Source organism: Gossypium hirsutum, chromosome A03, assembly GCF_007990345.1.
Source record: "Gossypium hirsutum isolate 1008001.06 chromosome A03, Gossypium_hirsutum_v2.1, whole genome shotgun sequence".
NCBI lineage: Eukaryota > Viridiplantae > Streptophyta > Magnoliopsida > Malvales > Malvaceae > Gossypium > Gossypium hirsutum.
The window spans coordinates 76321416-76347453 of record NC_053426.1 but is presented as its reverse complement, the minus strand read 5'-3'; the positions used below and the strand labels follow the sequence as shown (position 1 = coordinate 76347453).

General features: G+C 38.1%; 1 non-coding gene across 1 annotated transcript; it reads right to left on the bottom strand.

The window, feature by feature from the left end:
- Positions 1-5260: 5260 nt before the first annotated feature.
- LOC121227778 (small nucleolar RNA R71) lies at positions 5261-5367 on the bottom strand. Its single transcript, XR_005925301.1, has one exon. It is a non-coding gene; the product is annotated as a small nucleolar RNA R71 (small nucleolar RNA).
- Positions 5368-26038: the final 20671 nt, after the last annotated feature.

Sequence of the window (26038 nt, the reverse complement as noted above, 5' to 3'; positions counted from 1 at the left end):
AAAATAAGAGTACATCTCAAAAGTATAAAAATAACAAAACATGAAGAAAACTCTAAAACCGCTGAAAGAATTCTGAGAGAGATCTTCAGTCTTGAAGTAGCTCCGGCTTTTGGGATGGATCGTCTGGCTTCCTTCAAGTAATTCCTAATGTGTGGTTCTATATTCCAAAAAAGTTCTAGAAGAGGCCCCCCTCTCTAGGTCATACTTAGGGTGTTTATATAGGCTTTGGATTGGCTTTCTTCCTCCCTAAGTACCCTTTTTCATGTAAAATACAACTCTTTGAAAAAGGGACACGCTCGTGTGCCACAGCCGTGTGACGTGATCGCCAGGCCGTGTTCGATCCGTTAAATTGGCACGGCCGTGTGGGCTCAATGGCCAGGCCATGTGAATCGTGTAAACCTTGATCGACACCCCCGAAGGCCACGGACGTGTGAGATGCCCGTGTGGCAAGGCTTAGGCCATGTGATCTTCTCGATTTGGTCTATTTTGTCCCTTTTTAGCTCGTTTTTGGCTCCTTTTGACTCTTAGTGCTCTCCTGAGTACAAAACATGAAATAACCGGATTAATAGCACCAAAATCCACAAATCTAGTAGTAAACATACATAAATATGCTAAGTATTTGGGGTAAAACTATAATTTGGCATTTATCAGTAGGAATTTTAAGAGATGAGACATTTCAGTTTCAAAATCTACCTTTAACTTTGTGTTGGATTGCTCGAAATACAACCTTTTTCTTTAAGTGAATCTTTGGAATACCCTGAAACTTATTTTGAACTCATGCTCATACATTTTTCTTTTTGGAGATTGAGCAAACTTTTCTTCGCTGTTTCTTCATTTTTTTTAAGCATAAGCACATACATTTTTTTTGAAAATTTCCTCAAATGATGACTACCAAGACAACTTTAGTTAAGTTGGGTGCACAAAATTAGGATAACTTAAAAAGATGGTAATGTGGCTTATAATATAGATTCATTGCAATAAACAAGCCTTTAAGCTCAAAATTATAGTTTCAAGGGTCTAATATCATAGGGTTGGCTTGAAAAGGCTCAAACGATCCAAAGAAATAGTGCCTATATCATTTTATATTTTTATGTCCCCTAGGATTTCGCGTCAAGAAAGTTACTAAGTCAATTCTAAAGATATAAACCTTCATGCATGTCTAATATCAAGAGAAACTAGGTTTTCAATGCAAACATTACTAAGGCTAAGATCATACAAGCATTCCATTCTTCATGATAACATAATTTCACTCAAATAAAATAATCATTCATACTTGCGTACAAACTATCTCATTAACAAAAAATATCATTAACATTCATTTTTTAAAACATACTTATGAAAGAAATGATTGAAACATACTTGAAAAATTAAAAAATTTAAGCAATTTATTTGCCTTACCCCTCTTTAAAAAGAAGCAATTTCCTCATTGTAAGAACAAAGTAATGAATGAAAACTGAGCACCAGGTAAGGTTGTAAAGAAAGAGATGTGAGTCATTAAGACTGCTGAAATACCAAGTCTTTCCTAATAACCCAATCCTAAACATGTTCATTCCTATTACCACATCACTTAGTCTTTTTCTTTCTAAAGAAGTGTTAAGTTTACTCATGCTTGTTATGTTTTATTCTGTAGAAATTAAATCCTAATTACGAAATAAATAAATTCCTAAGGACCTAAAAATAATTAAATAAATAACAAGACAAGAATCCCCCATTTTATTTTTCTGACTCATTCCCGTTGTCTTTTTCAGCTCCATCTCTGCTTGCATAGTCAATATCTCCCGTCCATGTCTCAAAGATAGCATTTTGGAACTCAAGAACAAAAGTATTAGAGATATTCTTAAAAGTATTTCAAATTGAGTCATCTCTAATTTTTGCATATTTCCAGTAAGTTTCTTGTTGGTTGTGCATGAACTTGCACATATCCATCATAATTGAGAGCTTCGATTTCTTTGAAGCACTTGTAAAAGTCAGCATTGGAGTTGTAGTTCAGGTTCAACACTTAGCTTGACTATTTCTTTTTCTAGCTCAACCTTTAGTTCAAGGGTTGCAGATCCTTCAACTGGTTTAGGACTGTTTGGTTCCTTGTCAGATTCTTCTTCTTCTTTAGTGTTTGTAACTGAATTAGCTTCAGTTTCAGTTTCATTTGTTGACTCCTCGGTATCTGGCTCAGTTGGCTCTTCTTGCTTGCCTTGATTTAGTTCATGCACCTTCTCTACTAACTTTTCAAGCTCATGATTTGTAATGCACCTTTGAACATATTGCCCCTTTAGATTTGCTTGTGTTTTAACATGGGCCCTTAAGCAAAGTGAAGTGATTAATGATGAAAAATAGCACTTTCTGTCTTATTTTTAGCACAATCATGAATCTCCTTGAGAATAATTTTCCCAACATTAATGGACTTTTCTGTCAAAATTGTATATAACAAAAGCATCTGTTCCATCGAGATGGTGGAATTATGTGATATAGGCATAAAACTGTATCGAACGAAATAAAACCATACGTTTGCTACTTGTTTTAGGTATTCCCTTCAGCAAGAATGGCTCCCAAACTTTCTTATAATCCATTGCGATCTCGGATTTGTCACAACATCAAGCGATTGTTGAAGAAAATTTGTAACAACCCGATTTTAGCTAAATCGGAATAGTGATTTTGAAACTACAAATTCGAGGTCATAAAATTATTTTAATATTATTTTTGATGTTTATAGCATGTGAATATATATGTAACACCCCATACCCGTATCCCTTACCGTGACAGAATACGAGGCATTACCCAACTTTAAACTCAAGCTTTCATTCATTTCGAGTTACTGAAACTCTGTTCAATTTTAAAACTTATCATCACATCCTGAGTATGGGCTTACGAGGACCAAACACACATCGTAAGTCATTCGGAACCATTTTGGCCCCTTTTTCCAACTATAGAAAAATGTCACTTAACACAGGGACACACGCCCATGTGGAAGGGTAACAGGCCTGTGTGACCATTTTGACATGGTCGTGCTGATGGCCCGTGTGACTCACACGACCTAAGCACTTTGGGACACGCCCGTGTTCCACACCCGTGTAGAATTAATTTCAAATTTAAACCTCCAGGGGTTTTCACACGATTGGACACATGCCCATGTCATTGGCCCGTGTCCCTCACACGGCCATGACACGCCCATGTCCTAACCCGTGTGTGATAAACCGTAAATTATACATATTTTTACCCCATGTTTCATGCATTTTATGGATGATTTATCATTAGAATTGGTTAATTCGGTGCTCCTAATGCTTTAATTTCATGTTTTATACTTAAGAGAGCATAGGAGGGCGAAAGGAACGAGAAGCGGGCCAAAAATAGAGAAAATTGACCAAAGTACGAACTCAACACGGCCTGGAATTCCTCACGCGGGCAGCCCACACGGTCTTGTCAATTTCACAGAATCGAACCACGATTCACACGGGTAGACCACACGGCCGTGTCAATTTGGCAGGATCAAACATGGCCTGAAGTAATCGCACACGGGCGTGTCCCTACCGAGCCCAAGTTGAGTCCAATTCGAAAAAGGCTAATTTTGAGGGCTTCTAGGCATCCCAAAGCCTATAAATACACCCTGGAGGAGGAAGAAAAAGGAGGCGGAGAATAGGGAGTAAGTAATTACTCCAAGAAAGCCGATTGATCCATCCCAGAAGCCGGATTCATCATCAAGACTGAAGATCTCTCCTCAATTTCCCTTTAGGAGTTTTGGGTTTTCTTTATGTTTTGTATTCTTTATTCTTCTGAGATGTTTTCTTATTTCGTTATGAACTAAAACCCCTAAATACCTAAGGGGAATGAAACCTAAGATGAATCTTGTTATTATTTTCTGAATCGTATGATAAATATTTAACTTGTTCTTAATTATGTGTTCTTAATTCTTGTTTTGATATCCCAGGATACTGGTTCAAGACATGCTCTTATTCAGAGGAGGAATAGACCCTATCTAAGAGTACATTTTTCATAATTAAGTGGAGTTGATTGCACACCTAGACATAGGGTGACAAGATTTTTCCTGATTAGGGTGAAACCTAATAAGGGGATCCATAGATCGAGTTAATGCAACCCTAGAGTGTTAATTAGAGAAAAGTCTCAATAATTCAATCTAGGGATTAGACGTTATTAGTCTTGAATAGGGATAATAACATAGCTTAGGGATCTCTACGGAGCAAGTTGAATGAATAAATCGTCCGATTTTGGAGCCAGAATAACAAGTAAAGTCTAGGTGGATTTTTCCTTACGTATTGTCTTAAGTCAATCGATTTTTCCCAAAAGCAATTCTCCATTTCTCTTCTCTGTGAGTTCTTAGTTTAGATAATTAGTTAATTAAAACAAAACCCTATTATTCTTAGGCTAGATAATAAAAAGACAGTCATTACTAGTACTTTTAGTTCCTTTGGGTTCAACAATTCGGTCTTGCTAAAACTATACTACTATTTGATAGGTACACTTGCCTACATCGCGATAATAGTTAGTTCAAGAACAAGTAATTATAAATATTTAAAACCTATCACGAAATAACGCGATTAAGTTTTTGGCGCCGTTGTTGGGGAACTAAAATATTAGGAACGATCAATTTTTATTACTTTAGCCATTTATTTTTGTTGCAATTTAATTTAATTTAATTTAATTATTATTAATTAATTTACTTTTTCCTTCTCTTGGCAGGTTTTCATAGTTTATGACTAGAAGAAATCCGCCGGGACCATTACTTTTTGAAGAAGAAATCAATCGCACAGTACGTAGAAATCAAAGAGAAACAATACACGGAAAATGAGCAAGAAGACGATACTCAACCCCCAACTGATGAGATGGTTGAAAACTAAGGCAATCAGCTACCTCCTGCAATTGCGGTTAATCAAAATCCTGCTCCACGCACTATGTATGATTATGCTGAACCCTCTTTAATAGGAACTGAATTGAGCATAGTTAGACCTGCTGTAGCTGCAAATACTTTTGAATTAAAACCTAACACTATTCAAATGATACAACAATTTGTTAGTTTGATGGTTTGCAGGATGAGGATCCCAATGCTCATTTAGCCAACTTTTTAGAACTATGCGATACATTCAAAATCAATGACGTTTCTAATGATGCTATTCGTCTTCGGTTGTTTCCCTTTTCATTGAGGAACAAAGCTAAATAGTGGTTGAACCTGTTACAACGAGGGTCAATTACTACTTGGGAACAAGTGACCGAAAAATTTTTACTAAAATATTTTCAGCCGGCTAAAATGGCTAAATTACGTAATGATATCTCTTCTTTTGTGCAAATGGATTTAGAAACATTTTACGATGCATGGGAGAGATACAAAGACCTTTTGAGAAGGTGCCCTTACCATGGGTTACCGCTTTGGCTCCAAGTACAAACATTTCACAATGGTCTGAATCCTTCGACTTGGCAAATGGTTGATGCAGCGGTGGACGGAACCATTAATAATAAAACTCCAGAAGATGCCTATGAGTTTATAGAGGAGATGTCACTGAATAACTATCAGTGGCAAGTCATGAGGACAAAGCCAATGAAAATAGCCGGCGTTTATAACGTTGATTCGGTCACCATGCTCTCTAATCAGGTAGAACTCTTAAATTAAAAGATTGATGGTTTTCTTAATTCTTCACAGGTTAACCCAATAATGCAATGTAAAGCAAGTAGAGGTGGAACAAACAATTCAGAATATCAACCTTATGCCCACAACATGGATAACGAGCAATTAAATTACATGGGTAATAATCCTCGACCTCAAAACAATCCATATAATAACACTTATAATGCAGGTTGGAGGAACTACCCCAATTTCTCATGGGGCGGTCAATGAAATCAAAGACCACAACATCCTCCGGGCTACCAACAACCACCGTAGCAACAGGAAATGAAGCCAAACCTTAAAGAGATGCTCTCAAAGTTTATATCAGTGTCAGAAGCCCGTTTTTAGAACACCGAGATAGCACTTAAAAATCAACAAGTGTCGATCCAAAGCCTCGAAACTCAGATAGGCCAACTTTCTAAACTAATCTCTGAACGACCACAAGGTAGTTTGCCAAGTAATATCGAACCCAACCAAGGGAACAGCTCAACGCAATTAATATCCAAGATGACGAAGGAGTCGTTGAGCCTGAACCAGAACCAAGGTAAGAAACTGTGGTAAGCAAAGGTCAAAGTGAGGTAGATTATAATAAAAACAAACCAGTGACTGTCAAAGATAAACCTCGTGTGCCATACCCCAACGCGACAAGGAAAGACTGCTCAGATGAACAATTTGGTAAATTCCTTAAACTCTTAAAAAAAATTACATATTAACTTACCGTTTATTGAAGCGTTATTGCAGATTCCAAACACAATGAAAATTTTAAAGGAGCTTTTAGCAAATAAGAAAAAGTTGGACGAGGCGTCACATGTAGAGCTGAACGCAGTTTTCTTGGCCATTCTCCAAAATAAACTACCCAACAAACTAAAAGACCCAGGGAGTTTTACGATTCCTTGCTTAATTGGTAGTTTAGATGTTAGTTATGCATTGGCTGATCTAAGGGTTAGTATCAACGTCATGCCTTACAAAATGTTTAAGCAACTAGGTCTCGGGAAACCCAAACAGACTAGGATGACCATTTAATTAGCAGATAAAACTATAAGATTCCCTAGAGGTATTATTGAAGATGTGCTAGTTAAAATCGATAAATTTATATTTCCCGTTGACTTTATTGTTCTAGACATAGAAGAGGATAGAAACACTCCCTTAATTCTAGGAAGGCCCTTTTTAGCAACTGCTAAAACCATCATTGCTGTTGGCACAGGTGAACTCACACTCCGGGTGGGAGACAAAACAATCACCCTTCAAGCTCGCAATTTTGACAACACATCAGGAATTGAAGGTGATCATCTAAACCATTCTACTAAAACTAACAATATGGTGCCACCTACTTTACAGAAATGAGTCTGAAGGAAGCACACGAGTCATTCTCAAGCAATAGTAGAGAACTTGTTCATGAAGATCGGAGATTACAAATCGAGGAACTCGATGAATGGTGGATGCACAAACCAAGAACACCCAAAAAACCAAAACTACGCCAAAATGAGCCTAATAACACACCAAATGCGGACATCCCTCTTACGGTACTCAGTATTTTTCCATTCGGTATGGTGGAGGTAAGTCATCCCAAGTTCAGCACTTTTAAGGTAAACAACACCCGGTTAAAGCCTTATTTTGATGAGATTGATAGCAGGAATGATGAGAATAAACTCCTCAAACCACCATGATTATTCAACGGAGAGGTAAGTCGAGCTTAGACTATAAATAAGCGCTTCTCGGGAGGCAACCCGAGCACTAACAATATTAATTTCTTTAAATTTTGGTATTTAACTCCTAACCTACTAATAGAAATCTTGAATACAGGTGTTTCCACAAAGACACGGCCAAGTACACGGGCGTGCTTAAGGCTGTGTGTAAATAGGGCAAAAGATTTCCCCAATACGGGCTATGATAAAATGCCACGACCGTGTGATATGGCCTTGGTCGAGCCTGCCAAAACAACACGGGTGTGTTACACGCCCGTGTAGAAGAATCATAGACGAACCTATTAAAACAGCACAGGCGCGGGACACGCTCGTGTCTAACACTTGTGGTCGAACCTGTCAAATTAACACGGGCGTGGGAAAAGCTAACGAAGCTAGACACGGCTATGCGACATGACCGTGTTCACCAACACGCCCGAGGAACACTGGTGTGTGTCGAATTTTAGACGCGCCAATATAGGAAAAATGCGAAACACACGGGCTAAAATTGGGGCACACGGGCGTGTCCCACGGACGTGGGTCTCAAAATCTATAAATAGGCTGCACTATTCATTGTCTTCCCCACTCAAAAACCCTAATCCTAGCCGCTGCAAGTCCATACGGCCTCCTTGCCACGCCTGTACGCCGTTTTTCACTCCATTTTTGACGCCCAATATCTCTCCCTTAGCATTTGTTCACTCTTTTCACCTCTATTCTACTTATTTTTAATGTTTATTCTTAAAATAATTATTATTTTTATCATATTATGTTCATTATTTCCTGCATTATTAGATTATTTATCATGCATTTTAAGTTAATTTAGGTTGTTAGTAAAGCTTCATTCCTTTGTCATTCACATGCCATTATTATGCCCATCCTTATGCCCTTACGATGTCACAAAATTATGCTATCAAAAAGAATTTTGTTGGTTGAGTTTGGTTCATATTTTGGCTAAAATTAGTAGTTTAAATTCATGGCTTTCCAAATTCATGTATTTACTATTATTCTTCTTTACAGATTATAGGTATACGATGTCATCTTCACGAGGAAAGAAATTCTCTGTCCTCGTTTCAAAGAAAAGGAAGGGAGCGTCATCTTCCTCGGTTCCTACCGCGAAAATTCGTCACCCTTTCCTCCAATTTCCCAACGGGCCCCAAGAAGAATTGTTTCAAATACTTCGGGCCCTACCTTTAGCAATGGGCCGCTGCATCGACTGGGCTGCCATAGAACAAGTTTAGATGGCAGACGCGATTCGGGCTCTCTGAACCATCGACCTTTGGGAGCTGTTCTTCGGGATTATCGAGCTGACATACCTCGAGCTCACGATGGAACTATACTCAACGTACCATCTTCAGATCGTAATGACAAGGTACGATGATCCTAGCATGGTTCAATTTCACCTAGGCAGATTAATCCGCCAGCTAAGCGTCCCAGAGTTTGGTGCTGCACTAGGCCTATATAAGGAGGAGTTTAGGGAGGAGAATGAACTACATGCTCTCAGTCGCCACATACATTTCTCTTCCTCGAAGTGCTGGCACACTTTGGCCCCTAGCACGGCCTCGTACAATCCTAGCCGCTCCAAGGCATTAGTTCTCCCACCGTCCCTGAGGTACTTACATGCTATTTTAGCTCACACGATTACAGGGAGGCCAGAGAGCACTGGCGTCGTCAACACCCATGATGTCTACTTCTTGTGGTGCATGTCCAAGGGCACGTCATCGGCCTTTCCTATTTCATCACCCTTGCGATTCAGTATCAGACGGAGCGGCCTCGGAAGGGGGTCATCTCTATTGGCCCTTACCTGACTAGGCTGGCGCGACACTTCAGGCTCCTCAACACCGCGGCCCAAGAATCATTCCTCACCCTCATCGGCCAGATGTCTCCACAAGGCATCTCGAGCATGCTTAGCATGAGGATGATCGAGAGGCGCCGAGGAACCTACCCTTCCCAGTATCGTCTCGCCCAATCTACCAAGGAGGAGGCCTACAAGGACATTCCTGATGATGTCCCCTCACAGCACGAGGACCCATCGACTTAGCCACCACCGCCCTCTCGTCTAGTTCATGCGACGGCTTCATATGCTGACATCTCTGAGCGCCTCACCCAATTTGAGCAGTAGTGTTTTTAACGATTTGAAAACATTGATGCTACTCTACAGTAGATTTGTCAGCACCTCCACATCTCATCACCAGTCCCACTTCGCGAACCATCCAGCGATGAAGATGCTTAGAAATATTTATTTATTATTTTATGTTTTTAATTTTTAATAAAACTACTTTTTATTTTTGTTAGATTTTAGAATTTTATTTTTAATTATTAATTTCGGTTATTTCTTTTCGAGTAATTATTCTTCCTAATATCCCCTAAAAAGTTCCTGATTTTATCACAGTTATATAGACCTTTTAAGCTCATCATCATATAGGAACTAAAACTCCACCGGGAAAAGTTCTCCACGACTGCCATGTCCTGGTCAACCACGACCATAGCTACCACTAGATATAATATTCTTTTGGCTCAGGACTTATGGACTAATGAACCTCTATGACTGCCGGAGTATCCTCTTCCACTCTCGAACCGATTACTCTCCAAAACTCTAGTTCGAGAAATTCATCATACAGGAAGTTTCACTTCTCTCCCCATCTTAATTTTATATACTCTAATATCTATCTTTGTACATTGAGGGCAATGTACATCTTTAGTGTGGGGGGTATTTATTTGATTATCAGAAAAATCCCTGAATGATTACCTTGTTCTCTTGAAAAGCTTTCATATCATATTTAGGATAAATTTTAATTGAGTTATGATTTTGATTGATATATCTTGAATTAAAACATAGGCCTTTATGCATTGATTGTTTAAACTTTAAGACATTAGAGAATCAAGCATGATGAGTTGATTTTTAAGAATTTAAAATTATAGGTTGTTTCCCCAAGTCTAGGTATTACCTTGAATTGGAATTCACAAGTCTAAACATCAAAAAGCCATAATTTTTGTGAGATTTTTGAGCCTTTTGAGCATCTATTTATCCTTTCATGCTCACTTTTATTATTGCTTTGAGTGCGTCAGTATTGAACTGTTATTCTAGAACTTGCTTGATTATGCATGTCGAGACCACACCATTTGATTTGATATATCAAAATGATTAAGGCACTTAGGATTAACCCACTCATGCCATGAAAAGCCTACCTCCACGATTAACCCCTAGTAAACCCCCTTGAGCCTAACAAGCCATTCCTTGTATTAACCTCAATATTAACCCTTAACCCATTATTGTTGAAATCCCCTAAATTAATCTCTATTTTTGTTGAGATTTGAGTTGAATGGATTGCTTAGCTATGTTTTGTTCTTAATAGTTAGTCTATATTATTTTAACTTGTTATTAAAAAAAAAACATGTATACACATTAGTAGTTATCTTCTGTTTGTAAGCTTCAAAAGTTAAATTTCATAGTCTGAAAAGGAGCTCTGTTGTACGCAAGTAATGATTAACTCTTTTTCTAGTTACGTAATTTTTCAATTCAATCTCGATTCTAACCCTTTCTTTCAGCTTGTGACCACACCCCTAACAAAGCCTCATTACAACCTTCTAAAGACCTTTTGATTGATGTATCATCTTAAATTATAGTGGTGGAGATTTTATTTTCATGCAAGCCTATGGTAATGACTTTTCATTATTGACTATTGAGTGCTTCATTTATTGTCCTTAAACACCCCGAGTGATTTGAGTGAATCTTTAGTGAGGATGTAAAACTCTGTGATATTCTCAATCAAGGGTAATTACTTAGATGCGGAGAGACACCTATGTTTGTATGATTAAATACTCAACTTGGAGTGTTTGAAACTTTTTTGTTCTTTTAAGTTAAATTCTCAATTTATGATTACTTATGGATTATTCTGAGATATTATCGATAGAAATTATAAATTGAGAAGAAATTATTTTGATTATGAGTTGAGAATTTTGCTTGAGGACAAGCAAATGCTTAAGTGTGGGGGTATTTGATAAACTGTAAATTATACATATTTTTACCCCATGTTTAATGCATTTTATGGATGATTTCTCATTAGAATTGGTGAATTCGATGCTCCTAATGCTTTAATTTCATGTTTTATACTTAGGAGAGCATAGGAGAGCAAAAGGAACGAGAAACGGGCCAAAAACAGAGAAAATGGACCAAAGTACGAAACCTGGAATTCCTCACACGAGCAGCCCACACGGTCGTGTCAATTTGGCAAAGTCGAACCATGATTCACACGGGTAGACCACACGACCGTGTCAATTTGGCAGGGTCGAACACAGCCTGAAGTAATTGCACACAGGCATGTCCCTGCCGAACCCAAGTTGAGTCTAATTCAGAAAGGGCAAGTTTTGAAGGCTTCTAGGCATCCCAAAGCCTATAAATACAGCCTAGAGGAGGAAGAAAAAGGAGGCAGAGAATAGGGAGTAAGGAATTACTCCAAGGAAGCCGATTGATCCATCTCAAAAGCCGGATTCATCATCAAGACTGAAGATCTCTCCTCAATTTCCCTTCAGGAGTTTTGGGTTTTCTTTATCTTTTGTATTCTTTATTATTTTGAGATGTTTTCTTATTTAGTTATGATCTAAAACCCCTAAATACCTAAGGGGAATGAAACCTAAGACGAATCTTGTTATTATTTTCTGAATCGTATAATAAATATTTAACTTGTTCTTAATTATGTGTTCTTAATTCTTGTTTTGATATCCCAGGATACTGATTCAAGACATGCTCTTATTCAGAGGAGGAATAGACCCTGTCTAAGAATACATTTGTCATAATTAAGCGGAGTTGATTGCGCACCTAGACATAGGGTGACAAGATGTTGCCAGATTAGGGTGAAACCTAATAAAGGGATCCATAGATCGAGTTAATGCAACCCTAGAGTGTTAATTAGAGAAAAGTCTCGGTTATTCAATCTAGGGATTAGACGTTATTAGTCTGGAATAGGGATAATAACATAGCTTAGGGATCTCTACGGAACAAGTTGAATGAATAAATTGTCTGATTCAGAGCCAGAATAACAAGTGAAGTCTAGGTGGATTTTTCCTTAGGTATTGTCTTAAGTCAATCGATTTTTCCCAAAAGCAATTCCCCATTTCTCTTCTCTATGAGTTCTTAGTTTAGATAATTAGTTAATTAAAACAAAACCTCATTATTCTTAGGCTAGATAATAAAAAGACAGTCATTACTAGTACTTTTAGTTCCTTTGGGTTCGACAATTCGGTCTTGCTAAAACTATACTACTGTTCGATAGGTACACTTGCCTACATCTTGATAGTAGTTAGTTCAAGAATGAGTAATTATAAATATTTAAAATCTATCACGAAATAACGCGATCAGTGTGTAAAAACATGGACAATGCTCATGATGTCGTACGGCCAAGGCACATGCCTGTGTGCTAGGCCGTGCCCTCCACACGACTGAGACACACGACCATGTCTCTGCCCTTGTGCTTAATACCATACATACTGACTTGAAATTTTTACGTGCAGGGGACACATGGTTGGGCCACACGCCCATGGGGTAGGCCGTGTGTCACATATGCCCTAGACACACGCCCGTATGCCTACCCGTATGGACAATATAAGGCTATTTACCAAGCCTTGTTTCCCCCTTACATACCTAGTTTCATATACATACCAATCGATACCAGGACAAGCATAATTCATATAACCAATTCAGCCACAATAGACATTCATTTAACCATGGTAACACATCTTTTATAAATTCAAAACGAATATTAACTATCATTCAAAGCTTAATACAAATTAAAGGGTTTCCAACCTAAGCCAACACATTTGGCCAACTCTCAAAGACACAAAATAGTAAAGTCTAAGTCCTATACATGCCACATTCAAAAATATAAATCCAACTATACCAAATGCTTCAGTTGATATTGTGATCGATATCTCTAATAGTGTGATCGATATATCTGATTTCTAGAATCCTTGAGCTAGTTAGGTGACACTGTAAGGAAATGGAAAGGAAAAGGGTGTAAGCATAAAGCTTAGTAAGTTATATATAAATAAGTATACAACAACAATTTATCCATAATCAGCATACTCATAACACCAAAGTAGGCATAAGTGTAACTTACTTAATACCATCGATACAAGTCACCTATTATATATACTGATCTCATATCTCATACGTACCAATTAGATACTTGTACCATTCACCATACGGTTATACTTTCCTCATTAGCTTAAGAATATAACGTTCACTGTTGAACCATTTGGAACACTACCAGATATTCATTAAGCCTCAAACATGGGCAAGGTGCCGATGCCATGTCCCAGACATGGTCTTACACTGACTCATATATCAAGTCGATGCCATGTCCCAGACATGGTCTTACATTGACTATCATCTCGTAGCTGATTCATGTCCCACACATGTCTTACATTGGCTTACGTCTCGAGGCCGATGCATGTCCCAGACATGTCTTACACTAGCTCTCATCTCAATGCCGATGCCATGTCTCAGACATGGTCTTACACTGGTTCTCATAATGTGGCCGATGCATGTCCCAGACATGTCTTACACTGGTTCTCATAATGAAGCTTGAAGAATAGCCATTTTAGGGCTTAGAAGCATTCGATCACTTTGGAGCTTAATTGAAAGTTTATTTTAGCTCAGTTTTTGATGATTTCTATGTTTTTATGATCGTTGCTTTGAGTTCTAGCTAGCCCGTGTCTTAATTTTCAGAATTGATGATGATTTTGTAAAGTCCATTGATGAATGCTTGAGTTCTTGAATATTTGATGATGGAAAATGAGTATTTGTTGATAGATTAGCATGCTTTATAAAGTGTTTTTTAGTGAAATTGTCATTTAAAGATTAAATTGTGAAATGTGTAAATTTAGGGGTTGAAATGAGAAATAGATGAAAAATATGGGCTGATAAGGACACTTTGGTAATTTAGCCAAGCATGGGTTGAATTGAATTTTGTGAATTTTGTGAATTTATGAAATATGGACTAAATTGTAAGAAATGTGAAACTTTAGGGCTAAAGTGCAAAAATGCCCAACTGTATATTTTTGGATAAAATTGAATGAATTGGTGATTAAATAAGTTAATTTTGAATACACATAGATCAAGAAAAGAGGATTTCAGACTTAGATCGAGGCAAGAACAAAGTACTCAATTAATCAACTAGTTTCATTGTTTCTACGACTGAGGTAAGTTCGGAGATGTTAATTTCATTCTAAATGAATGTTATATGCTTTGTTATTGCATAAAATGTGTTTATGAGATTGTGGATAATGTTTGAATTGTGAATACGACTATATGGAAGTGTTCAATGATAAAATCAACAAGCAAAATTTCCCGGTTAAACCTTAAGTATAGTGGTAATGATAATGTATGACATTAAGTTAATGCATTGGCTTCGGGCCATGATATCGGCATATCGAGTGCGAATAATACCTTGTTTTGGCTACAGACCATGGTGTAGGTATTTTGAGAGGAGCTACCTTGATTTGGCTATGAGCCATGGTATAGGTACTCCGGGATAAGTTACCGTGATTTGACTACAGGCTATGGTAGAGGTACTTATCAATTGTGATTCGTGAGTATCCATTTCTATCACTAATGGTTCAACGAATAAATGAATGCCGTGGTTGAGAAAGAGGTTAGTACGATGTGATATGGGTATGTATGGAACTTATTCAAGTACTACATTGAGAAAGTTTAATGAAATAATATTTAATCATGTTGAGACATGAATAAGGTTTGTGTCAATGTAATGTTGATTTGATAATGTACAAATGGTTGAATTATATTATTTTATAAATTGAATTGCTTAACTACGAACTTACTAAGCTATGAAGCTTACTGTGTGTTTTTTATCTATGTTTATAGATAATCACAGCTAGCTCGAACTCTGGGATCGTCGGGAAATGTTGTCACACTATCGTTCATTTGTTGGTACTTTTGAAGTTTCTATATATAGTATATGGCATGTATAAGTTAGATTCATTTTGGTTTGTTTTGAGCTATGATGTTAGGCATGTGATTTGTCTTGTTAATGATGTAAATGTTGGTATGTCTTTATCAATTTAATTTGGCTTAAGTTATGTGATTGGTAAGTGATATATGTGATGCATATAATGCCTTATGTGTTGTGGCTTGATTATGTGATGTTGAAATGGTAAGACTTGTGGCATGAAATAGGTGATAAAGTGATGATGAAATGAATTTAGAAGTTATACAAGTTTAATGATTTTTTGTATGTTTTGGTTGTGGACTTGAATAGTCGAAATGATTGTGTATATCTGGCATGATATGGGTATAAATTGGCTGGTTTTGGTTATTTATAAATGTCATGAAATGGTACCATTTAGGTTAATTTTAATGTTTGAGATAATGGTGGAAAATTGGCTTTACAAATGGCCTATTTTTGTCCACACGGGCAGAGACACGGGCGTGTGTCTTAGCCGTGTATTACACACGGCTATGTTACACGGCCATGTGTCCCCTAGGGTACCCTTTCGAATTAAAGCAGTATACTCTATAGTTTTGGCACGGCCTAAACACGAGCGTGTCTACTGGCCACGCGAGAAACACAGGCTGGTACATGGGCGTGTGGCCGGCCGTGTGACGCAAGTTAGTAACCTTCTTAGTTTTCCCGTGACCATGGCACATGGGCGTGTCTTTAGTGATGTGGTGCAAGTCAGTATGTATGCCTTGTTTTCACACAGCCTGTGACATGGGCGTGTCTTATAGTCGTGTGAGGCACAAAACTTGTTCACACGGGCATGTGACCCTGTAATCAAAGGAATTTTTGTAAGTTTCCTAAAGTTTGTAAATGTTGTCGGTTTAGTCCTGAACCTCATTTAAGCATGTATTAAGGTCTAGTAGACCTATTTAAAGGACTTTGTGAATGTGAACGAATGATATGCGATATTGAATGTTTGATAAATATTATTGTCTGATAATGCCTTGTAACCCTATTCCAGCAACGGATACAGGCTAGGGGTGTTTCATTTATTGGTATCAGAGCTAAGGTTTAGTCGATTCTAGGACTAATGTAGCGTGTGAAAGTCTAGCTATACATGCCATATATATAAATTGCGATAGTGTGATGATTCCTGATTGTTAAAATGTGTTTTTATGTAGCAAATGGATCCCAAACGAGCCATAGCTGATGATGTGGAAAGTAATGCACCGCTCTCGCTTAAGGCGCAGTGCCGATCGATTCTAGGCCTATTACTAGCAGTTAAGGAGGAGAGGCTAAGCAAGACTTCTTCCAAATGATGGCTGAGTGGTTTATGAAATTCATACAAAAGAATTCGACTACTCAACAACCTCCACCTCCACCTGTTCCTCAACAAGTTCTAGTTGTACTACAAGTGATAGATCTAATTCAATTGAGTAAGCCTGTAATGCCCCAATTTTTGGGTTTTCTGAGTTTCTGTGATTTTTAAAATTTGTGTGTGTTCTGGTTGGTTAAAATATATATTTTAGTAGGTTAGTGGGCCTTTGGAAGGCCCAAACTTAAGTTAAATCCGTGGTAGTCTTCGAAATTTTAATTTTATGAACATGTGATGCAATTGGCGTTTGGGCTTTTAAGAGTAAAGGGGTAAAAGATGACACAAAAAGGAGTGTGGTGTAGTGGCAAGGTGGCGCCACTTAGGGGACAAGGAAGTGATACCATAGAGGAAGCAAGGGGTCCAAGGTTCAAGTCTTGGCTCTTGCAATATATTTTGGTTTTTCTTTTCAATAAATCTGGAAATAAGTAGGTGGCTTTAAAGTTTAATGTGTTGGATTTTTGACACAAATGAGTTGATGGCCTAGTGGTGGTGGCGTGAGTAGGCATGTGAGAGGACTTTGGTTTGAATCCCTTGGCACGAAAAGGTAGATTATTTTGCTATGTTGGGACGGCAAGAGTTGGTGTTGGTTTTAAACTCTGGTGATGGGGGGATCCCACATCGGGAAGCTAACATAAGAGTAGATGGAGAGCTGGCTTTAAATAGAGCAAACCATGAGGAGAGTAGGCATACCCTTCTTGGCTGATCCCTTTCGCTTTGTGACATGCTCGTTTGGGTTGGGCGTCAGCTAAGAGTGTTTGGAGCGCGGATGAGCTGCAGTCTCCTAACAGGTGTGTATTTCTCATTACTCTAGCAGTAGGACGGCTATTTCGGGCCGCGATGGGCTGAAATGGGCCATGTTGTCCCAATGGGTCCGTAGGCCCAAGTGGATAAGTTGCAGAATTACTAAAATACCCTTGTAGGGTAGGACTATCGATTTACCCCTGGAGGGTAAAATGACTATTTTGCCCCTCGTGCGTAAATGACTAACTTGTGTGATGATTGGGTTAGTTGACGTGGATTTATGTTAGTTATCGTTAATTCGTAAGTCTAATGTGTTAGTGATTGATTTTTGGATTATCGCGTGGGAGATATCGTCATCAATCGTCATCAACCAGGTGTGTAAACGACACCCCCCTTAGACTGAATCGGTAAAAGCTGAAATACCGAAACGTTAGTATTTTGTGAACTCGCGAGCATGCGAGCGCTCGTGAGACAGTTGTTAATGAATATGGTGCATTTGGATGATTAGAGTGCAGGCTGTGCATTTTCGTGCACAATGGTATTTTTGGGCTTAATCGGCCGAAAATGGGCTAATGGACCAAGAGGCCCACTTTGGTAAAAAGACGAGGTAAGTACTTCTGATTACTTGGTAAACGTTAGAATGAGCATGAAACCTTAGCAATAGGTAATAATTACTGAAATACCCTTATGCATGCAAAATTACGATTTTACCCCTAGGGTTTTTTTTTTCTGAAAAGTATGATGTTCTGTTTCTGTATACATATGCCATGACATATTATTTCTGTTGCATTGGACATGGGTTTATATTGATGGAGGAAGCGTTCTGGCAGCCTCGCTGCAATCTGATGGCCGCGCCACATATATCTGTTCTGGTGACTTCGTCACAATATCTGGCAGCCTCGCTGCAATCTGGTGGCTTCGCCACATATATATATCCGTTCTGGTGGCGTAGCCACAATATCTGTATCTGGTGACATCGTCACAATATCTGGCAGCCTCGCTGTAATTTCTGTTGTTTGTAGCGGTTGGGTGGGTCGAGTAGTCTCCCCACATGGTGTAAGGTTGGTACGGGAGTGTTAAGGATGGCTCTGGGTAGGGATTTTTGCATTCATGATATATTTGTACTGTATTTGCTATGGGCCTATGGGTTTCATTCTGATTTCTGTACTAGGCCAAGGCCCAAATAAGTCTGACTCTGAGGTTTGATCTGTTTTGGGCTATAGTTGGGTTATGTTACACACTGAGTTTACCGAACTCACCCTTTATTTTCATCTCTGCAGGAAATCCCCAACCATTGTAGGCTTGGAGCTGTGAGGGATTCGGAGTGGCCACATCATCTGCAAAGTTGGTTTTTCTAAGTTAGTTTATTTTTATTATTTTTATATTCTGATTTAATTTTAGGTTTTAAGTTGTAATAAAGCTGCTATTTAAATTTCTTTTTCCGCTATGGTTTTATTTTCTGATTATATTTATACTATGACGAAACTGCTAGTGTTAGGCTGCGCGGGTTTTCAAAATTAATGAACGTTTTCAAGACTCAACAAGCACAACAAATGGATAGCCTAAAGATTGATAAACCGACTTTTCATTCAACCGCTGTTTTTAGAAAGACCACCCCAATCACTTAAACCAGCGAATGCATACTAAGTCGTAAGTCCATGTGACATGTCAGATCTGGCTATAACGTCTGGGCCGAGTTTGGGGTGTTACATTTAGTGGTATCAGAGCCAAGTTGCAACAACTCGGCTGTGGAACGGGTCTAAAAACGAGAGTTTGAAAAGAAACACTCAATAAAGGTTTTCGAAAATCATTTTTTTGGAACTTGATTATAAATTGTTTTCGAGAATGTTTCCAATATTTTCTCTTTACTGATAGATGATTTTAAAGATTAAAATCAGTTTTCTAAAATTAGGTTTTTTAGAAGGTGGCACACCGAATCTCCGGCCCAAGTCTGTAAGTTTTCTGAGCCTTTCTGATTGTTTCTGAAATATCTGTTATATGCTTGTACAAAACCTTATCATGGTACTTTAGTTAGGGTAACATTGGAACTATAGAAACTCTGATAAGTAGACTGAGACTGTAGCTAGGCTACCGCAAAAGGAAACAAACTCAAACTCTGAATTACTGTTATTCATAAGATATCTGAAATAAACACTGAAATGTTAAACTGATTCATAAAATTCTTAATCAGATAATACGAAATGAGTACATGAGCAGCTCGTGAAGAGGCCGTGGACGTGGCTGAGGTAATGCTCAGGCTGAATCTTCGTCTTCAAGACATGTACCGACAGCAGATGCACCGGTACCACCGGTAACGGAGGTAGAGTCTCATGATTGAGGTGCCAGGGATGATGCTCTATCCCAAGCGATGCTCCGAGTTTTGGAAAGGGTTGTTGGGGGTAAGTACGAGAAACAAAATTCGGGGGTCTATTTCTGAGCGGCTCCGGGCCATGGAGCAGAGATATTTAGGGGCGTATCTGGTGTAGCTCTGAATGCGGCTGTGTATTGGTTAGAAGCCACAGAGCGGATTATGGATGATTTGGACTGCTTTGTGGAGCAGAAGTTGAAGGGAGCCATATCGTTACTCAGGGATGAGGCTTATTAGTGGTGGCTCACGGTGAGAGATAGAACTGCTGATGACAGTGTGACTTGGGAGCTGTTTAAGACAGCCCTCAAAGGAAAGTATGTTGGGGCTAGTTACGTGCACGCTAGTCGAAAAGGATTTCTGAACCTGGTCCAAGGGAGTAAGTCAGTGGCTGAGAATGAGTCTGAGTTTCTGAGACTGAGCTGGTATGCTTCTGGGATTGTCGCTACAGAGTATGATCGTAGCGTACGCTTCGAGGATGGTCTGAGAGATGAACTTAGGGTGCTGATTGCTCCGCAGAGGGAGCGTAACTTCGCTACTTTAGTGGAGAAAGCTAAGACAGCTGAGGAAGTGAAACATACAGAAAGATAGAATCGTGAGAAAGATCGGAACCGTTTTAGGAGAGATTCAAGACTTTCAGGTGGTATGAACAGGAATGTTAAGAGAGTAAGGGTAATGGAGCCAGTTTGAGTAGTACCGATAAATGCTGTTAGACCGCAGGGTTGTTGGAATTGTGGGAAGATGCATATAGGCGAGTGTCGGAAATGTTTTGGTCCTTGTTTTCGATGCGGATCTATGGAGCATAGGGTTAAGGATTGTCCCTAGGAACCAGATCAAGTTCAAGTTTTAGAGCAGAGGGTCGCTCAACCAGTGAGGGGTAGACCACAGTTTCCGAGAGGACGTGGGCAAGGCAGTGGTGGTAATGGAAATGGTCGAGGAAGAGGAGTGTAACACCCCTTACCCGTATCTGTCACCGGAACAGGGTACGAGGTATTAACAAATTATAGTATATACTATTAAACAAAACCCAAGAAAAATATGGCGTGCAATTTGATCATTATAACATATGCCATTAACAATACAAACCAACTTCAAAGGCTTCGTACAAAATGATTAGTTTGATACTATAAGTAGTAATTTGAACCTAGACAATTATGACACGTAACAAAATAACTAAGTCTGCTATACATGCCATATTTCAAAATGTTGAGTTCAGATACCAAGAGTATTGATAGTGCGGGCGGATCTTCTACGATCTCTGACTCGTGTGCTAGCTGGACGACACTATAAGACAAAGGAGAGAGAAGAAAGTAAGCTTATAGCTTAGTAAGTAAGTATATAAATAACAAATAGGAAATCTAATATGTTTACAACATAACTTAATTATATCATATTTTTAATTTTATTGTTTACTCCAATTTGATCAAGCTGTCCCTCCTGCGTCATGATCACTAAATAAATCATAACTCGAGTTAAAAAACTCAAAATTCAAATCCATAAAATTTCCCTAAATCTAGACTCACAAAAATTCTTACTAATATTTTTATAGAATTTTTGGTTCAGCCAATTAGCACAGTTTATTAGTTAAAGTTTCACCTGTTACACAGCTTAACTGATCTACCCTCTGTTCATTACGAATTGAATTTCTCTCCGTACACAATTTAAATAACCATGAAACCTGTTTCATTTAAAACTAGACTCAATAAGGAATTTAGTAATATAAACTATATTTCTTAATTTTTTTTGTAAAATTGTTAATGATTTTTCAAATTTGAAATAGGGGATTACATAGTCATCCTGAGCAAGTCTCACACAATTGTAAATATCTCAAAATATAGAATTCCTTTGCTTGCTATGTTTCTTTTATATGAAAATAGACTCATTAAGCTTTAATTTCATATCTCATTTAACCTCTAATTAAATTCCTTATATTTTTGGTGAATTTTCAAAATTACGTCACTGCTACTGTCCAAAATAGTTTTAATGCTAATTTCATTCTTTCACACATTCTTTATACTAACCTCATTTTAACTTACATATATATATACTACAAATCATTTTCATCACATTTCATACATCAAAAGTGTAGGTATATGACTACAATGTCACCACAAAACCATCCCGTTGAACAATTCAGAATAATCCTCGATACTTGATAGTTTCAGCACACAGCCCCACCATCATATCTCATTTAATTCAGCTCTCTTGTACACATGGTGAACACTTAGTACCACTCATGCGACCTAGCCGATTTATCTCGTAGCTCTTTTGTGTACATGGTGTCCTTCACTTGGAATCACTCATGCGACCTAGCTACATTTATCTCTCACGTAGCTCTCTTGTCTACATGGGATACATCCCGTATCACACATGTGACCTAGCTACATTTATCTCTCACGTAGCTCTCTTGTCTACATGGGATACATCCCGTATCACAAATGTGACCTAGCTACTATATAGTATCTCATAGCCTTCTTGTACACATGATGTGCACTCGGCACCATACATGTGACCTAGCTACGCTCCCTCTATTTTATTCGATTTTTCCGAATGTTCAACCGGGATCTCTCTCTCTATTATTTATTTCCATTCTTTCAATAGTTTATTTATACTTCAACATCAGCTAATATATATATAATAGGCTGAAATATAAAAATATAAATGAAATTAATGTATTATTTACATACAAACTTACCTCGGTGCAAAATATGGGAATTTTGTAATTTAGTCCAAAACTTTCTCCTTTCCCCATTCGAGGTCGATTCCACGCCTTTCTTGATCTATAACAACATATTTAGCTCATTTAACACTCAAAATATTTATTTTAATCCAAAAATCACATTATACAAAAATTACATTTTTTGCCCCCTAACTTTTACAAAATTATGATTTTTCCCCAAGGCTCGAAAATTTAATTTCAGCCCTTATTCTTATGTTTAATGACCTACTGATCATTTTTCTCTTCTATGGCAACATCAAATTCTCACTCTAACACATAGTTATGAACAATAGGTATTTTTATCGATTATACCGTTTTGCTCGTTTTCGTTAAAAATCGCTTAGAAAAGATCGTTCCCCTAACTTCAAACATTCATATTCTACCATCAAACAACAAAATACATGCTTATCATTCATGGGTAAATTTTTAAATATAAACCCTAATTCGAACTAATGGTAGAAATAAGTAAACCGAGCTACGAGGATTTCAAAAATGTGAAGAACATTAAAAACGGGGCTTGAATTCACTTACTATGAAGCTTGAAAGTTGAAGAAACCCTAGCTATGGAGGAGAGCAATTTTCGGTAGCAACTAATGAAGATGATAACCAATTTTGTGTTATTTTCCCATTTTATTTCATTTAATATACAAATGACCAAAATGCCCTTACTACTAAACTTTCAAAAAAATTCCCTCCATGTCCAACTTTTGTCCATAACTTAAGAATGTGTCAAATTTCTATTTAAGACCTCCTAATTAATATCCCAAAGCAATTTCATACTAAAAACTTCTAAAACACGAGTTTTACAATTTATTCAATTTAGTCCCTATTCTCAACTTAAGCGCGAAATGCACAGAATTTCATCGCGAAATTTTCATGAAATCATGAAATCATATCATAAACCCCAAAATAATTATAAAACGATTATTTCTATCTCAGATTTGTGGTCACAAAACCACTATTCTGATTAGGCCCTAATTCGGGTTGTCACAAGGAGTGCCTGACAGGGGTGCTGGATTTCCTGAGGCTCGTCAGTCGGCGTTGGTGTATGCAGCTCGTTGCTGAGAGGAGAGTGATGCACCTGACATCATAACTGGTACGTTTCTGATTTCCAGTATGCCATACACTACGTTGATAGATGTTGGATCTACCCATTCATATGTTGCATGTGCTATATATAGGTCGCTGGGTGTGCGCTCTGAAGAGACCGTGAGTGGGGTATCTGTAATAAGTCCTTTGGGTCACTCAGTTAGGGTAGATAAACTGTATAGAGATGTGCTATAGAAACTCAAGGAAAAGTTTTCTCTGGAGATCTGATGGAGCTACCTTTCGGAGAATTTGATCTCATTTTGGGAATGGATTGGCTTGTTAAGCATAGGGCTACTCTGGATTGTGCTGCTAAGCAAATAATGTTAAAGACCACAAAGGATGAGGAGGTTTTGGTGATAGGCAAGCGTAGGGATTATCTGTCTAATGTGGTGTCGGCATTGAGAGCCGAGAAGTGGATTCGAAAGGGATATGAGGCTTATTTGACATTTGTAAGCCAATCGAAAACTGAGGATCTGACAGTGGATAAAGTTAGAACCGTCAATGATTTTCAAGATGTTTTTCCAGAGGAGCTTTCGGGTTTGCCCCCGAACCGAGAGGTTGAGTTTGGAATCGACTTGTTGCTTGGAACGGCATCGGTGTCCATTGCACCTTATAGGATGGCACCGAAGGAGTTGGTGGAGCTGAAAGCCCAAATTCAAGAGTTAATTGATAGAGGCTTCATTAGACCAAGTGTGTCTCCGTGGGGAGTACCAGTGTTGTTCGTAAAGAAGAAAGATGGGTCAATGCGGATGTGCATCGATTATCGGCAGTTGAACAAACTGACGATTAAGAACAAGTACCCACTACCGAGAATCGATGATTTATTCGACCAACTTAGAGGAGCTTTATTATTTTCCAAGATTGACCTTCGATCTAGGTATTATCAGTTGAGGGTTAAGGAGGTGGATATTCACAAGACGACATTCAAAACTCGGTATGGTCACTATGAGTTCTTGGTTATGCCATTTGGGTTGACGAACGCACCTGCGACATTTATGGATCTGATGAATCGAGTGTTCCAGCCATACTTGGATCGATTCGTGGTCGTCTTTATCGACGATATTCTGGTTTATTCTAAAACTGAGGAGAAGCATGATGAGCATCTTCGTATTGTGCTGCAAGTGCTAAAAGAGAAGGAGCTTTATGCGAAATTCAGTAAGTGTGAGTTCTGGTTGAGAGAGGTAACTTTCTTGGGGCATGTTGTCTCTGCTGAAGGGATCAAGGTGGACCCTCGAAAGATTGAAGTGATTCTAGAATGGAAGCCATCGAGGTTAGTGTCAGAAATGTGAAGTTTTCTGGGTTTAGCTGGGTACTATAGAAGGTTTGTGGAAGGATTTTCAGTGATGGCAGCGCCTTTGACAAAGCTTATAAGGAAGGGAGTACCGTTTGTTTGGACTGAGAAACAACAGGAATCTTTTGAGAAGCTGAAGAAAGTTTTGACCGAGGCACCGTACTGATTCAGCCGGAGTCTGGAAAAGATTTTACCGTATGTAGTGATGCATCACATGTAGGGTTGGGCTATGTGCTGATGCAAGAGGTAAAGTGGTTGCTTATGCATCGCGACAGCTTAAACCACATGAAGTTAACTATCCTATTCATGATCTGGTGTGACACCCCTAATTTGACCCAAGTCGAAAAGTGGTTTCGGGACCACAAAACCGAGTCATAAAAATAATTAGCTGTCATATTTGATGCTTATTATATGTACATATGCATGTGTGAAAATTTCATGTTTGAATTTTGTTAGTTGTAAGTGAATTTTATTAAATAGGACTTATGTGAGAAAATTTAGAAATGTGCTAGGCAAATGTAAGTGGCCTATTTATGCATGTTGCAAAATAATTGTATTTGCATGTCAAATTAACCAAAGAACAAGAAGGTGGCCGGCCATGCTATAAGTTAAAGCGTATTAAAAACATTTGGTGTTAGTGTTTTATGGGAGAAAGAATAAAATAAAAGGTTAGTAATAAAGAAATGAAAAGGGAGGGGTGATGAAAACAAAGTTGTCTCATCCATGTTCCCCCCTCCATTGCCGTGAGTTGAAGAAAGATAACAAAAGAAAAATTTTTTTTTTTACATGCTCATCTTTCTTCTTGGTGGCCGAATTTGGGAAATGGAAGATTGAAGAGGAAAAGCTAAGGTATTCGGCCATGGCTATCCTAGTTTAAGGTATGCATTGTGATTTTCTTTTTAATTGACTATGAGATTAAATTGATAAGTGCATAGCTTATTTAACCCATGGTTTAATTTCATGCATCAATAGACAAATGTTCATTCGGTCAAATGGGGGAATGACTAGAATGGGGTAAAGATTTTTGGATGAGTGGCTTAGAGTCACCTTGTACATTCGGTCAAAGATTGAGTCTATTTAGAATGTTAATTTCTTCCTCTATGATTATTTTCCTTGCATGTTAAATGGTTCTTGATAAGGCCAAATGAGTTATGAAAGTTTTTATAAATGTATGAAAGTCTTCATGCTATGAAAAATTCGGTTGAAATATGGA